This window comes from Carex rostrata, chromosome 20 (assembly GCF_964058835.1).
Source record: "Carex rostrata chromosome 20, lpCarRost1.2, whole genome shotgun sequence".
Taxonomy (NCBI): Eukaryota; Viridiplantae; Streptophyta; class Magnoliopsida; order Poales; family Cyperaceae; genus Carex; species Carex rostrata.
In genome coordinates this window covers 8,672,178-8,687,476 of record NC_135937.1, presented here as the reverse complement: position 1 = coordinate 8,687,476, position 15,299 = coordinate 8,672,178, and positions in this window count along the sequence as shown.

Below are 15,299 nucleotides of genomic sequence, written 5' to 3'. Positions count from 1 at the left end.
GTAAAGTTTTTGGAGCGATTTGCATTCATCGTATATGTTTTTCATCAATTAATTATGGAATCATTCAAAAGATTAAACAATCAAATTTTACAATTATATATCAAATATTTTCTAATAATTACACAAATTAGAGAGAATGCATCATTTTTAATGCAAACAAAAGGTATAGTAATAAATTTAAATTAAGCAAATTGCATTCATATTAGATTTCTTGGTTTAATTTTGGACATGATTAAAGTGATTACATAAATAAAATTGACAGTTATGTTTCAAATATTATCTAAAAAATGCAAAATTATTATTAGATCAATTTTTGCGCAAAAGTAATTCTATTATTCTTTTACAATAATTTGCATGCATAATGAATATTTGTGATTAATTATGAAGTCATTTCAATTAATTAAACCACTGAATTTCATGGTTATAGTACAATATTATCTAACACTTGCACAAATATTATTAGAGGGATTTAGAAAGAATACATCAATTTTTACGTGATCAAAAGATATTATATGTTTTAGTTTAATTAATTATGAACGCATTTAAAATGACTAGATAGACAAAAGTACAAAACTGTGAGTTATGATCCAAATAATATTTAAAACTAGCACAAATTATTGTTAGAGCAATTTGGAAAGCCTATATCATTTTTTTGGAAAAAAATAGTTGTAGTGTTGCTTTTGAAGTAATTTCCATGCACAATAGATTTTTCTTTTGATAAATTCGGAGTCCTTTAAAGAAATTAAAGCACCAAAATTGATATATAAACTACAAATATCATCTTACAAGTGCAAAAACAATTATTAGAGCAAATTCGTAAGAATACACCAATGTTTATGCAAAAATAAATCTATTGTAATGCATTGAAAGCAAATTGCATGCATACTGCATACATGATGTTTTCGTTTAATTGTGGACGCGATTAGATCACCCAAACTGATTGTTGAGGCCAAGTATTATTTAAAACTTGCACAAAGTTGTTATTATTACAATAATTTCAAAACTATATATAAATTTTTACGCAAATAGTATATAATTTTTGCAGCAATTTTCAAGCATGAAGTTTTATTTCGATTAACTATGAATTAAGTCAACTTTATTTCTTTGTCGCTTTCCTTATAAAATTGCCGTACTTCTATTTACAAAATGTAAAACCAGACACTACTTGTGTCATAATTAATTATTAACATAAAGCCAAACAGTTATAATTGAAATATTATCTAATATGTACACAATAATTTTTTATTACAAAAGAATACATCAATTATCCGTGCAAACAAAAACCATTGGAATGTATTTAAAGCAAATTGTACGAATACAAGATGTTTTTGTTTAATTCTGTAAACATCGTAAGATTAAGTTTACAAGTCCATATTGCAAAAAAATTAGTTTACAAGTAATTTTCTATTTCTCTAAATTTAGTTTACAATTAATTTATAATGAAAAATTCAATTCGGATCAATCATTAGAAATTCAAATCAAATATTAAAATCCACAACGCGGATCAATATGCACTATGCGTATTATCATAACCCCACTCTATATATGCAATGCCTAATCGTTGGGTTATACCAGCCGAATTCTATTTCTAGTCTAATTAGGTTTTCTTTATCAGGATTTACTAGAAGTTCTCTCTTAATTTACTTTCATTTTTTATATTATATTTTTTTAGTTTCTATTTTAATTTAGTTTTTTTTTTCCCATTAGTTCGTACGCAAAATCTCAAGAATAATCCTAATATTACAATAGAGGTAAAATAGATTGCAATCTGTCTAAAAGTATATTAAAAACATTTTTAGCGAAGAAGAAAACTGAAAACAAAAGTAGCACGGTAATGTAGCTAACATAAAAACGAGGTGAGCGTCATTCAATCCATAAAATTTTCTTAATCGATCTGTTTAGTTTTAATCGGACGATGAAGATTTGAATATTAGCCCAGAGTTCTCAGATATCCAGTAGCAGCGTACTCGAAATTTTTATAAATACCCAAAAATAAAACAAAATACAAAATCTACTCAATTTTTGAAAGAATCTCGAAAAATACCCAATCCGCTTACTAAACAAACGGATTTTCAATTTCTTTCCGGTGACCCAATTTCTGGAATTGTGAAAAATGTCCGGTTACTTGGTAACTAGAAATATGGAGAATGTCCGATTATCCAATAACCAGTTTTGGTCTGATTATTTGGTAACCGTTTTTTTTTATAAACTCATTTTTTTTATAATATATGTATAATATATGTATATGTATATGTAGATATAATATATGTATATGTTATATGTAGATATTGTTAGTTTGTAATAATCTAGAAGTCAATAATACGATAATTTATCATAAAGCTTTGTTCATGAATTGAATGTTTATTTATATATCATTTTGTTGCCTTGAGTATTATTGAATTTATGGATCATTTCGAGTTCATGACTGAAATTGTGAAACTCCATAATATAGATGATATATACTCTTAAAAGGTCACTGACCAAGGTAATTAGCAGGAACACTAATTACTGCGATAAGGTTAGTATGTGGATTAAAAGATGGTTAAGTTTTACAAACCACCTGACACGAGATGTCATTTTAATCACATAGATACATGTTCTAGGAACATGGTATTTGACAGACCCCGAATGAAACATTAAATAGAATTGTGTTCGTGTCATTTATGTTTTCATTCAGTGTCACGTTCTACAGTATGAGGTATTTATCGTTCCCACTGAGAAATATGTATGTGTGATTGTTATCCACCGCTGTCCGTAAAAAACAGTCATAGCGGTAGCTTTTCCATATGTATAGCTTAGCTGAGGAAGTGATAGTTTACCAAGAATACTATTTGTCCCTCGTATCTCTATACGAGCTATAGCATCACTGGGCCCCTTGATAGAGTAAGATTATCTGCTAGCGGTATAATTACAAGAGTAATTATATTTGATAATCTGCTCAAGATCAAGAAAAGATTAAGTTAGCAAGGATGACACACATCTACCTTGAAACTAATCTGATAGCTATGAGACAGAAGAACAGACACAAGTAAATTGTTTACTGGATCGTGATATTGTACAGTACAGCATCATCTGTGTAATTGGATGGTCATGATGTGTTGCCAGATGCCACCCATGACTAACAGAAGTTAAAACAGTTTTAACTCTGTTTACCAACATAACACAGATCCTATTGGGTCACACCATATAGGAGCTACTCGGAGAATCTTACTGATTAATTATAAATTGATTATAATTAATATTAAGATGGTTATAATTAATTATACGTGTTATAATTAAATTATAAATGTTATGTAAAAATAACAAGCAAAAATATTGGTTAATTTATAAACGTGTATGACACGTTGTATAAAAGTTAACCGGTTAATTTATAAATGTGCAGGACACATTGTATAAATTATCGAAACAATAAATAACCGCAAGAAAAATATATATAATTATTCAGAATAATTATACGAATATTATTTGTGTTCGGGCCGAGGGCATTCGAGTCTTTTCAGATTCGTCCTTATCCGCATGACACGTCATCGATCCTATCCAGATGACACGTCATCGATACCGAAACAAATAACCGAAAGAAAAATATATATATAATTGTTCAGAATAATTATACGAATATTATTTGTGTTCGGGCCGAGGGCATTCGGGTCTTTTCAGATTCGTGCTTATCCGCATGACACGTCATTGATCCTATCCAGATGACATGTCATCAATCCTATCCACAAGGGCAAAATGGTCATTTCACACCTATGCCACCTTGCATGTGTAGAAGCATGGAGAAGAATGTGGAAGGGTGTGGAAGGGGTATTTTGGTCATTTCACATATAAAAGGATGAGGTGTCAATGGCATATCTTGTAAATAGGCCGAACTTGGAGGGCATTTTGGTCTTTTGCAACCGAATCTAAACACTATAAATAGGGGTGGAGGGGTAGAGAGAGAAAGATATATTCACATATATACATATGCACATTCACATGTATCTTTTCGTGCAGAAACGAATCGGTATTTTCTCTCTTTCTCGGTTTCTCTCCCAAATAGTGTTTCGGTTGAGAAAAGAAAGTTATACGTAGTTGACGTATAATCTTGCGGGTTGTTGTGGAGAATATTTACGGGATCGATGAATAGTGTTTTACCGAATTTAGCGGTATGTCAGTTTTGCATATTGATGAAACTGAGCAACCGAAAATTCGTGTTTACGGGTTTTCGTCTTTTCCCCGTGAATAGTGTTTTTGCAGAATTCCGCGGTTTACGGTATTTCTGGCAGAAGAAATAAACCGCTCTCCGGTTAGTCCTGGTGGATAACCGATAGAGGTATCACACGTGTGATACTCCGAGTCGATTCCTTCCCTGGTGAGGCTCTACTCGCTCGGTCTGCATTCCAACTGTGATTTGGAAACAAGGTATAAATATGTTATATTAATCTATTTAATTTGTAAGTAGATTAAAGTTTTAGAAATCAATCATGGAGTAGATCTGTAAAAGGATTAAATTGGGTTTTGATGCCAAAGGAATACTGAAGGTGGACCGCCTTGGAAAGTTTCCTGACATACCCCGTTTAATCCTGAGCTTAAGTTGGCCGTAGAAATTTTTGTTCTACGGTCATTCCGCAACTTAAGCCTAAACGGGTTTCCGGTTAGCACCGCGTGAACCCCAACAGTGGTATCAGAGCACAAGGTTCTCCCGCTGATTGATTTTCTAAAAGTTATAACTTATGCAAATTAGGTGCATATACCGCATATCAGTTTAATTCTTACATTTGCAGCTTAAGTCCAAAACCGATTAGAAATGAGATTTTCTTGGATCGGTTCTACCGACTAAGAAAGTTAAATTAGATTTAAGCTTTCTTTATGCTTTCTTATGAAATGTAAACTTTTACATTTCTTGGATCGGTTTTCCGACCGAGAAAGATAAAATAGGATTTTATGCTTTCTTTATGTTTTCGTTTTCAAAACTTTCAACTGCATTTGAGTATATCTAAGAATGTGATGAAGCAATAAAGTACCCAAGTAAGAACTGCTAATCTCCACCCGTAAACGACAAGGTTAATGACAAGAAAAGTCTCGGCTTTTCGTCTAACCCTCGTTTACGTGTCCTGATAGCTGGCCCAAAGGGGACTTTGTCACGTTACCAAATTACTCTATGCTTTTGAAATGGCAAAATTTAGGGTAAGTTTTTCGCCTTTTCGAAAACCTTCGGATAAGTAAAGTTCATCGAAGAATGTGATGAAGCAATAAAGTACCTGAGTAAGAGCTGTCATTTCCACACAAGAAAGAGATGGTTCTGTCTAGGAAAGATTGAGTCTAAGCGGTCCTCGTGACCCCAATCTTTCCTGGGAGCCCCTTTCACGTGTCCTAATGGCTGGCCCAAAAGGAACTTTGTCACATTACCAAATTGCTTTATGGACCGAAAAGAATATATGATTTTAAAACATATAAATTGTTTATGTGCTTTAAATGGTATAAATAAGAACTGAGCATAGCTGCAAAATAAAGAATTAGGAACTGATAAATAATATACCTGACTTGCTCCCGTATATAAGTAAATTAGATTTACTGCTTTGATATGAATTGAATAAATTAGATTTATTGCTTTCAAAGGAACCGTGAAAGAACGTGATGTCAAAGAAAGATTTGTGAAGGAACTCACCGTTGTCTTTCTGGCAGACGACTTTCACGTGTCCAAAGTCAGTTACAAGAACTGACTGCTTAACAAAGCTAAGCGTATCAAAGAGGTACTGATGAGAACATAAACTAATGGAGATCACATTTCGTATTCAAGACTTCCTTTCCACGACTGCTTAATGAAGCATATGAAAGAGGTCGTTATAAAGATACGAATATAATCACATTTAGTCATTCTTGCATATGCTAAGAAAAGAAAGTAATGGGGATCACATTCGATATTTTAGACTTCCTTTCCACGACTGCTTAATGAAGCATATGAAAGAGGTCGCTATAAAAAATACGAATAGAATCACATTAGTCGTTCTTTCTGACATAAGCTAAGAAAAGAAATGGAGATCACATTCAGTATTCAAGACTTTCTTTCCATAATTGCTTAATGAAGCATATGAAAGAAGTCGCTATAAAGATACGAATAGAATCACATTAGTCGTTCTTTCTGACATACTCCTTTGGATATTGCTATCACTGTTAAGCATAAACACCAACCCATTAAATATTAAGTAGTATGCCCTTCCCACTCTATCCTCCTCAAACCATTGTTCATTGGTTGATGATTAAACTACTCAGTAGACATCGCCTTTTACCTTTGGTGGTCGAGGGTTATGTCCGACATATCAAACCAAATAGAGTGAGGTTACTTACCGATGATTTCCAAAACAGTTTTGGGCTCGGGGCAAAGTCTTCGTTAAATACACGTGATGTTTTAACGAAACCATGAATCACAAAGAGATGTGATTAGCAAGTTTGCTTACCTAAGATAACTGATAGCCATGATATGCATACACTGCCTTGGTTATTGGTGAAAATATGGATCTTGGTCCTACTGCAAACGGGAATAGAACAAATTTGCAGTGGGAGTTTTATTATTGGAATAAAACATTACATGAACAAAGCTAAAATCTTTACTTTAAACGTTGTAGAAATATGGCTAAAGAAACGTCTTTCTCTTTACGCTCCCTACTCGAAAAGGTAGACATACGTGAGAAAAAGGGAATGTATCCTAAATACACCGGTCCCTGCTGAAATAGTAGAGAGCAGCTCTGTCAGTACTCACACACTTCGTATGACAAGTGATGATGAGAAACTGGAGAAGCTTAACTGTCCGTTGAGCCACGAGTTGGCCACGGAAGTTATCCTGAACTCATTTCCTCTCAGCTATTCGGAGTTCATTGTGAACTCCCATAAGCAAGAGTTGGATAAGAGCTTGCAGAAGCTCCAAGGGATGCTGAGGATCACTGATAAAAACATTGAGAATAGCTCTCATGTCCTCATGATCCAAGAAGGTGGGAGGAAGATCAAGAAAGCAAAAGGGAAAAACAGCTATTGAGTACAAAGGCAAAGGGAAGTTGGTTCCGGTAACGAACTCTCCCAAGATAAATGTTTCTGCTAACTCTGACTGCTATTTTAGCAATAGCAAAGGTCACTGGAAGAGAAACTGCCCGGAGTATCTTGGAGATATGAAGTTTGAGAATGTCTCAAGAGTCTCAGTCTCAAGTATTTATGTTATTGAATTAATGTTGCGACCTCTCTTAATGATTGGGTACTGGATACCGGGTCATGTGCTCATATTTGTATGAATATGCACGCACTAAAAGAAAGTTACGCAATAAGGAAGTACAACTCCGAGTTGGAAACGGAGCACAAGTTGCAGCCGTTACAGTCGGTAGGATAGAATTGTACTTGCCTAGCGGGTTTATTCTGGAACTAGAAAATGTCTATTTTGTTCCTACCATTTCTAGAAATATCATATCAATCTCGTGTTTAGAGATGAATGGTTTCTCGTTTGTTATAAAGGACAATAGATGCTCTATTTATAAAAATGAGACATATTATGGATCATCTTACTTGTTAAATGATCTTTATATGCTAGAAATGGAAAACCCCGTGTTTAACATCAATAACAAAAGACTCAAAACGTTTCATGAAAGTATTGACTTACATGAGACATAAGTCTGAATCCTTTGACGAGTTCAAGGAATTTAAGACTAAAGTAGAAAATCAACTGAACAAAAGTATTAAGGCATTACGGTAGGACCGTGGAAGCGAATACTTGAGTTATGGTTTTCAAAACGTACTTAAAGGAATGTGAGATAGTCTCACAACTCACACCTCTAGGAACACCGCAATGATTACGGTGTTGCCAAGAAAATGAAACAAACCATGCTGGACATGATTCGTTCCATGATGAGCGACGCCACCCTTCCAAAATTATTTTGGGGACACGCACTAGATACTGCTGCACTAACGATAAATATGGTTCCATCCAAGTCAGTTGAAAAGACTCCATACGAGTTATGGTTTGGGAAATCCCAAATATGTCTTATCTTAAAAATGGGGTTGCGAAGTATTTGTCAAACGCTAGACGTCTGACAAACTTGATCCCAAATCTGACAAGTGCTTTTTCGTAGGGTATCCTAAGGAAACGAAAGGATATTACTTCTATTACCAGTCCGAGAACAAATTAGTTGTTGCTCGTCATGGTATACTTTTGGAGAACGAGTTTCTTGCAAAAGGAAGTAGTGGGAGTAATGTAATACTTGAAGAAATTCAAGATGCATTACACAATACAATATCTGAACTAGATCAGATTAACCCACCTCTTGATTTTTCGGCTGATGAGCATCTGGAAGAACCAAATCCACAAGTAGCTGTGGAAGAGGTTCTAGTTCCGAGCTCAAGTGCTTCAACGCAAGTTGAAGAAGAACTAAATCCGCACACTGTTGCGGATCAAGTTCGACAGCCCGAAGAACAAGTGCTACGTAGGTCAACAAGAACAGTCCATGCACCCGAGAGGTACTTGGAACTGCACGAGGTCTCAGTTTTTGACACTGAAGATCCTCTGACCTATGCGGAAGCAATGGATAGGCCTGACTCTGATAAATGGCTGGAGGCCATGAGATCCGAAATACAGTCCATGTATGACAACACGGTCTGGAACCTAGTTGTACCACTTGATGGGGTGAAACCCATAGCTAACAAGTGGGTTTTCAAAAGGAAAACAGACATGGATAACAATATGACTATTTACAAAGCACGGCTAGTAGCGAAAAGGTTTCAAACAAATTCTGGGAATTGATGAAACTTTTTCACCCGTGGCTATGTTTAAGTCAATTCGGATACTCCTAGCAATTGCCGCATTTCATGATGATGAAATATGGCAAATGGATGTCAAAACTGCCTTCTTAAATGAAAATTTAAGAAGAGGATGTGTACATGACACAGCCTACGGGTTTTGAAGATCCAAAGAATGCTGGGAAGGTATGCAAGCTTCTTGAATCCATTTATGGATTGAAGCATGCATCACGGAGTTGGAATCTTCGATTTGGCAAAAAAGTCAAAAAGCTTGACTTCGTCAGATGCGAAGAAGAATCTTATGTGTACAGAAAAAACTAGTGGGAGTGCCATCGCCTTTCTTAATCTTATATGTAGATAACATACTCTTAATAGGAAACGATATTCCTCTATTTGCAATTAGACAAGTCTTCATTAAAGAAAAGTTTTCTCGATGAAAGACTTGGGCGAGGATGTCTATATACTAGGCATAAAGATCTACCGAGGTAGATCAGGTAGATCAAAGAGACTTATAGGATTAAGTCAAAGCACGTACATTGACAAAGTGCTGAATCGGTTCAGCATGCAGGATTCTAAGAGAGGATTCCTGCCAATGAATCATGGTACACAGCTTAGCAAGACTCAGTGTCTTTCGACAACTGATGAGCAAAGCACTATGAGTAGAGTACCATACGCTTCGGCTATTGGCTCTATCATATGCGCCATGTTGTGCACTCGCCCAGATGTCTCGTATGCTTTGAGTATGACGAGTAGATATTAGGCTAATCCAGGCATAAGGCACTGGAATGCTGTAAAGAATATCCTTAAGTTCTTGAGGAGAACTAAGGATATGTTTCTCGTCTACAACGTTATCACCTAATACGAGAGATCGTAAACATCATAAGATGCTTATAATTAATTATAAAAGATATAATTAATATAAAGGTGATGTAAAGATAAGTAGAGGTGACACAGTCAGCAACACAGCTGATCCACTCACAAAATCTCTTCCTCAAGCCAAGCACGAGATGCTTAATGCTTCTATGGGTCTGGAACACATAGAAGATTGGCTGTGAGATTTTCTCAGGATCTACGAGATCTTAGAGAATAAAGAGTTTTGTATATAAGTAGGGTCTACGATGATTGACTCCTAGCTTAAGTGGGAGATTGTTAGTTTGTAATAATCTAGAAGTCAATAATACGATAATTTATCATAAAGCTTTGTTCATGAATTGAATGTTTATTTATATATCATTTTGTTGCCTTGAGTATTATTGAATTTATGGATCATTTCGAGTTCATGACTGAAATTGTGAAACTCCATAATATAGATGATATATACTCTTAAAAGGTCACTGACCAAGGTAATTAGCAGGAACACTAATTACTGCGATAAGGTTAGTATGTGGATTAAAAGATGGTTAAGTTTTACAAACCACCTGACACGAGATGTCATTTTAATCACATAGATACATGTTCTAGGAACATGGTATTTGACAGACCCCGAATGAAACATTAAATAGAATTGTGTTCGTGTCATTTATGTTTTCATTCAGTGTCACGTTCTACAGTATGAGGTATTTATCGTTCCCACTGAGAAATATGTATGTGTGATTGTTATCCACCGCTGTCCGTAAAAAACAGTCATAGCGGTAGCTTTTCCATATGTATAGCTTAGCTGAGGAAGTGATAGTTTACCAAGAATACTATTTGTCCCTCGTATCTCTATACGAGCTATAGCATCACTGGGCCCCTTGATAGAGTAAGATTATCTGCTAGCGGTATAATTACAAGAGTAATTATATTTGATAATCTGCTCAAGATCAAGAAAAGATTAAGTTAGCAAGGATGACACACATCTACCTTGAAACTAATCTGATAGCTATGAGACAGAAGAACAGACACAAGTAAATTGTTTACTGGATCGTGATATTGTACAGTACAGCATCATCTGTGTAATTGGATGGTCATGATGTGTTGCCAGATGCCACCCATGACTAACAGAAGTTAAAACAGTTTTAACTCTGTTTACCAACATAACACAGATCCTATTGGGTCACACCATATAGGAGCTACTCGGAGAATCTTACTGATTAATTATAAATTGATTATAATTAATATTAAGATGGTTATAATTAATTATACGTGTTATAATTAAATTATAAATGTTATGTAAAAATAACAAGCAAAAATATTGGTTAATTTATAAACGTGTATGACACGTTGTATAAAAGTTAACCGGTTAATTTATAAATGTGCAGGACACATTGTATAAATTATCGAAACAATAAATAACCGCAAGAAAAATATATATAATTATTCAGAATAATTATACGAATATTATTTGTGTTCGGGCCGAGGGCATTCGAGTCTTTTCAGATTCGTCCTTATCCGCATGACACGTCATCGATCCTATCCAGATGACACGTCATCGATACCGAAACAAATAACCGAAAGAAAAATATATATATAATTGTTCAGAATAATTATACGAATATTATTTGTGTTCGGGCCGAGGGCATTCGGGTCTTTTCAGATTCGTGCTTATCCGCATGACACGTCATTGATCCTATCCAGATGACATGTCATCAATCCTATCCACAAGGGCAAAATGGTCATTTCACACCTATGCCACCTTGCATGTGTAGAAGCATGGAGAAGAATGTGGAAGGGTGTGGAAGGGGTATTTTGGTCATTTCACATATAAAAGGATGAGGTGTCAATGGCATATCTTGTAAATAGGCCGAACTTGGAGGGCATTTTGGTCTTTTGCAACCGAATCTAAACACTATAAATAGGGGTGGAGGGGTAGAGAGAGAAAGATATATTCACATATATACATATGCACATTCACATGTATCTTTTCGTGCAGAAACGAATCGGTATTTTCTCTCTTTCTCGGTTTCTCTCCCAAATAGTGTTTCGGTTGAGAAAAGAAAGTTATACGTAGTTGACGTATAATCTTGCGGGTTGTTGTGGAGAATATTTACGGGATCGATGAATAGTGTTTTACCGAATTTAGCGGTATGTCAGTTTTGCATATTGATGAAACTGAGCAACCGAAAATTCGTGTTTACGGGTTTTCGTCTTTTCCCCGTGAATAGTGTTTTTGCAGAATTCCGCGGTTTACGGTATTTCTGGCAGAAGAAATAAACCGCTCTCCGGTTAGTCCTGGTGGATAACCGATAGAGGTATCACACGTGTGATACTCCGAGTCGATTCCTTCCCTGGTGAGGCTCTACTCGCTCGGTCTGCATTCCAACTGTGATTTGGAAACAAGGTATAAATATGTTATATTAATCTATTTAATTTGTAAGTAGATTAAAGTTTTAGAAATCAATCATGGAGTAGATCTGTAAAAGGATTAAATTGGGTTTTGATGCCAAAGGAATACTGAAGGTGGACCGCCTTGGAAAGTTTCCTGACATACCCCGTTTAATCCTGAGCTTAAGTTGGCCGTAGAAATTTTTGTTCTACGGTCATTCCGCAACTTAAGCCTAAACGGGTTTCCGGTTAGCACCGCGTGAACCCCAACAGATATAATATATGTATATATATGTATATATGTATATATGTATATATGTATATATGTATAATATATGTATATGTATATCAAATTTGAGAAACCGGAAAGTTGATTTTTTTTTTATAAATTTCGAATTCGTCGGTTCGATTAGGGCAGAGGGAGAAAGCGCGAAAGCGAGAGGGAGGGAGATAGCGGCGGGGACCGGAAAAAAAAAAAAGAAAGAAAGGGAGAGCTCCTGAGTTTTTTAAAAATACCCATTTTCATAAATATTTTATTAAAAATAACCATGGTTCAACCGAAATTATAAAAATACCCAAACAGTGAATTTTTTCCAAGGTCCGGAATTAAAAGTCGGAATATTGAAAAATTTTCACGGTTGGATTTTTTATTATACATATATTATAAAAAAATGAGTTGATAAAAAAAACCCAAACTACGTTTATAAACAAAATACCGATAGTTTTATGTCTACTGTTGAACGAAAACTTAAACTGAATTTTTGAGGCACTAAACGTCATTTTTTTTTAAATTATGATACTTCGGATGTTCGGGGGAGACAAATCCGACTTTCCTAGTCAAAATTATGGATGTTTAAAGTTTTTTCAAAAGCTAAACTTTGGAAATTCATAACTAACCGTAGAAAAATCTATATAAATTGAAATTTGTGTCAATTATGTGTATTTTTTAATGCTCTACGTGTAATCACTTTTGCATTTTGGTTTTGTATCAATCAAGACTTGCTGATTTACCAGCAGAGGTCAAATTTGATATACATATACATATATTATATACGAGGACGGATCCAATTATACCATTTTTTGGTGACACCGAATTACACTCTTCATTTTCAAAGTTTTCAAATTTCAAATAGTCAATCCAAACGTTCAACATAATGGATATGTTAAAATGTGCTTGCAGATCAAATTTTATATTTTTGGGAATTTTTTTACTACTTATTAAGTATTTAACAAAATCGCTATATTCAGACCATTGAATTTTTGTACCCATCTTAATAAATTGTAAAAAAATTCAGAAAAATGTAAAATTTAATTAGCAAGCAGATTTTAACATATCCATCAAGTTGAACGGTTTGGATCGACTCTTTGAACTCTGTAAACATAGGGTGTAATCCAGTGTCACCAAAAAATAGTGTAATTGGATCCCTCCTCATTATATATACATATCTCAATTCTATTATTAAGCACGTTGGGTGTCCGATCCGCCAACGGCTACGATTGAGAGATGAAACTTCGGATTTGATCTCAGCTCTCCAATTACATAATTTATCTTATTTTGATTAAATGCATCTCTTTTATGTATAAAAGTCTAAATTTAGTTAAAAACATATCCACCACATATGCTGCCACACGATACGTTACAATTTAAAATGAACAAATTTTGAAATTTAGCTATATATTTATTTGTTTCCTTATTCCTTTATTTTCATATTTTTCCTACTTCAATTGAGAAGACTCAATCTTTCATTTTCTTATCTATTGTTTTCTTACTTCTTCATTTCTATACGAATCACAATGGAAATCATTTTTTTTTTAATTTTCATATTTTTCTTTCTTTGTTTCTATACATATTGGTGTGGGCAATTTAGAATATATTTTCAATATATAATATATCAATGTGTGTATGTGTGTGTGTGTGTATGTATTCTAAATTGGAAACAAAGAAGAATATAAATTGGAACGTGTGTGTGAATATATATTTTTCTTAAAATATGTATGTGTGTGTATATCCCATACATACAAACGATAACACTTTTTATTTATGTTTTTTGATATCATATTATATGTTGATATTGAATTGTTGTATGATATTTAATATTAGATTCTAATCGAGCTATTATTTGATATCATTGGTACTTAAAAATAAAGAATCATCACATCATCAAATTGTTATCAGAGATCACGATTAATGTTAATTAAAAATACATAATCATATAAATTTTCTATTAACATGTGTTTTAATTTTTAGATAATTATTATTTTCATTGATTTTTTTTTGTTATAATATGTCCCCGTTGCAACGCACGGGTATGATATTAGTATACATATATATACCTATACATATAAATATATGGCAAAGGCTTCTATGGACATAAGGACCTATTTGTAAAATGAACATATTTTTATTTTTAAAGTTCAAACAGTCGATCCGAACCGTTCATCTTGTTCTCCATATTAATATGTGCTTGGAGACCAAATTTTACATTTTTCTAAATTTTTTTACTATTTATTAAGATGGGTACAAAAAATATCAAATTCAGACCATTGAATTTTGTACCCATCTTAATAAATAGTAAAAAAATTTAGAAAAATGTAAAATTTGGTCTCCAAGCACATATTAATATAGAGAACAAGAAGAACGGTTTGGATCGACTGTTTGAACTTTGAAAATAAAAATATTTTCATTTTAGAAATAGGTCCTTATGTCCATATAAGCATCACTCTAAATATATTATACATATATTATAAAAAAAAACTGGTTACCAAATAATTGGACCAAAACTGGTTATTGGATAACCAGATACTCTCCATATTTCCGATTACCAAGTAACCAGACATTTTTCCCAATTCTGGAAATTGGGTCACTGGAAAGAAATTAAAAATCCGATCATTTAGTAAGCAGATTGGGTATTTTTTGAGATTCTTTCAAAAATTGGATATATTTTGTAATTTTGTTTTTATTTTTGGGTATTTATAAAAATTTCGGCTCAAAGAATCGGAAAAAACAAAAAGAACTAATAGCACGTATAATAACGCGAACCCGTATCCTCTCAGGTATTGCACAATTATTGCAGAGGATCACTTACTTTACGGTTTGAGATTAAATCTCAACCGGCTTGGGATTCGGGTCACTGTAGGGGGCCCCATTTTTGGGCTTTGAGATTCGTGCCAAGTTAAAAAGTACGGTTCAGATCTAGTAATTGTAAAAGATTCCCTTATCAGGTATTGGAGAGGATGTGAATTCTAATAACGCCGGGTTCCCACGTGTCGTTGTCTCAGACGCTGAGACCTCGCCACAT